Source organism: Saccopteryx leptura, chromosome 1, assembly GCF_036850995.1.
Source record: "Saccopteryx leptura isolate mSacLep1 chromosome 1, mSacLep1_pri_phased_curated, whole genome shotgun sequence".
Lineage (NCBI taxonomy): Eukaryota > Metazoa > Chordata > Mammalia > Chiroptera > Emballonuridae > Saccopteryx > Saccopteryx leptura.
Window position 1 is genome coordinate 73,947,566 of NC_089503.1, and position 3,233 is coordinate 73,950,798.

The window sequence follows — 3,233 nt, forward strand, 5'->3', positions numbered from 1 at the left end:
ATGTCCAAGATCATGGTGTTGGCAAAGTAGGTTTAATTCCTGGGACTCTTCTCTTAGCCTGTAGGTGACTGCCATCTCACTGTGCTCACATGATCTTTTCATTGTGTGCATGGAGAGAATGAGAGAGAGAGAGAGAGAGAGCAAGAGAGAGAGATTCCTCTTCTCATAAGTGCATTAATTCCATCATGAGGGCCCCAGTGTCATGACCTCATCTAACCCTAATTACCTCCAAAGGCCTGTCTCCAAATACCGTTAACACTGATGGTTAGGGCTTCAACATGTGAATGTTGGGAGGGCAATTCAGTCCACGGCAACAATAAAGTAAAACAAAATAAAGTAATTTACATTAGTAAAGCAGGACTGGAGTGTTGGGCTCAGAATAGCTAAATAGGAGAACACTAGATAAGCTCTATAGTACCCATAATGCTATTGTTTAATGGTAATGCTAAGTTTTTCAGTATCCAACTTTATCACAGTCAGCCTTTACATAATATTATTCCTCTTCACATATAAGAAACTTATAACCACATATTTCCAAATACTCTCTCTGATTTTTATATTACTATTAAATGTGTTTATTTTAATGCATATGACAAAGACTAAAGAAAAAACAAAAGTTATAGCTAATGAGCTAGTAATAGAGATAAGATAAAAAATTAAAAATTGCTCAATTATTCTAAGATAACAAGGAGGAAAAAAGAAACAGTCAAATAAAAACAAATAAAAAGAAAGCTGGTAATTTTAAACTAAATATATTAATAATCACATTAATTATAAATATTCTAAACATTTTAATTAAAGGAGATCAAGTCAGTGATTTTCAGATTTGATTTTTTTAAAAATCAACTATATGCTACCTACAAGAACCCAACTTTAAAGGTACAAGGAGAAAAAGATATATATACCATGCAACCATTAATCAAGAGAAATCTGGAGTGGTTTTCTCTTGGTCAGACAAAATAGATATCAGAATGAGAAATATTACTGGGAATAAATAGGAAAATTTTATAATAAAAATGGGTCTATTCATCATGAAAACATATGATCCTAATGCATAAGCATCAAAGGAAAAAATAGACAAATCCATCATTATGGTTATAGCCTTGAACACTCTTCTTTCAGTGTTTGATAGGACAAGTAAACAGAGAGTCAGTAAGAATATAGAAGACCTGAACAATATTATTGATCGACATGACATAATTGACATTTACAAATATACCCCCATGAAGCAAAATATACATTCCTTCCAAATACACATAAAGGGATTGCCAAGATATAGCATATGCTGAACTAAAACAAATCTTAGTACATTTAGAAGGATTGCAATTATTAAAATGTTTGGGGAGTACAAAGGAATTAAACTAGATATCATTAATAAAATGATATATGAAAAATTCTAAAATACTTGAGAATTAAACAACATGCTTTTAAACAATTTGTGCATTGATAAAGTATTCCCGGGAGAGACTGTGAGATATTTTAAACTAGATGAAAATAAAAGACACATGTCAAAAGTTGTGTGAGGTTGCTCAAACAGTGCTTAGATATAAATCTATAGCACAAATGCTTAAGCAATTCTCTCATGTTAATGGTCTGAATTTGAACCTTACATTTTTTTTTCAAAAAAGAAAACCAAATTAGATGCAAAGTAAGCCCTGAAACAAAGAATAAGGTCAAGAGCAGAAATCATTAAAATTGAAATAGAAAAATAACAATAAAACCAATAGCTGCTTCTTGTCAAATTTTAATAAATTGGATAAATTTCTAGTTAGACTCGGCAAGAAGAAACACAGCTCAATTTATCATATCAGAAATGAAAGTGGGGCCTAACTATAAATATTTCTGACATTAGAAAAATAAGGAAATATATTTGAAGTTTTATGCAAATAAATTTAACAACTTAGATTAAATGAAAAATTCTTTGGGAGAAAGAAATAACAAAGTTCACTCACAAATAAAAATCCCAGTTAGCCAAATATCTAGTTTTAGTTTGGATAATTATTATTGAACTATCTTCAAAATTATTGATTCTTTCCATTGCTATGTCTGTCTAGTGATACATTTTGCCTGAATCAAAATACTATTATGATGGTTTACAAGTTGTGATTTACTAAGACCATCCTTTCTTATAATTCATTTCATGATTTCCTACTGTAAAGAATTTTCTTTCTCCCTCCCTCCCTCCCTCCCTCCCTCCCTCCCTCCCTCCCTCCCTCCCTCCCTCCCTCCCTCCCTCCCTCCCTCCCTCCCTCTTATCCTTCCTTCCTTCCTTCCTTCCTTCCTTCCTTCCTTCCTTCCTTCCTTCCTTCCTTCCTTCCTTCCTTTCTTCCTTCCTTCCTTCCTTCCTTCCTTCCTTCCTTCCTTCCTTCCTTTTGTTTTTTTTGGGGTTTTTTTGTATTTTTTCTGAAGTGAGAAGCAGGGAGGCAGAGAGACAGGCTCCCACATGCACCTGACCGGGATCCACCTGGCATGCTCACTAGGGGCAGTGCTCTGCCAGTCTGGGGCATTGCTCCATTGCAACTGGAGCCATTCTAGCACCTGAGGCAGAGGCCAGTGCCCCAGCCAACTTTGCTCCAATGGAGACTTGGCTGCAGAAGGGGAAGAGAGAGACAGAGAGAAAGGAGAAGGGGAAGGGTGGAGAAGCAGATGATCACTTTTCCTGTGTGTCCTGGCTGGGAATTGAACCCAGGACTTCCACATGCCTGGCCAATGCTCTACCACTGAGCCAACTGTCCAGGGCCTCTTTCTTTTTTCTTTTTAAAAGATTTTATTTATTGATTTTATAGAGAAAGGAGAGGGTGGCAGGAGTGAGAAGTATCAACTCATAGCTGCTTCAGCCTAGTTGTTCATTAGATGTTTGTTATATGTACTTTGACCAGGTCTTCAACTAATGACCACAGCACCCTGGTTCTATGATCTATCTACTGTGCCAACACAGGCCAGGCAGAACATTTATTTTTTTCCTTTATATATTTACAAATTTTATTTGTACCAGGGAAGACTCATGCATTTTTTATTTAAGAGTTTTAATTCTTTCCTATCATTATCATTTTGGTATTTTAATTTTTCTGTAGTTGGCCTAGGGGAGTCCCTTAAACTGGTATCTTTTTTATATGTCCCATCATTCTTTAATCACCTCCTTACTTGCTGGTGCTACATGCTCTATCATCATTTTGTAGTTCCCTGGCTCTAGAACCATTTCTTCAACAAACACTTGTTCCATTTAATAAAAA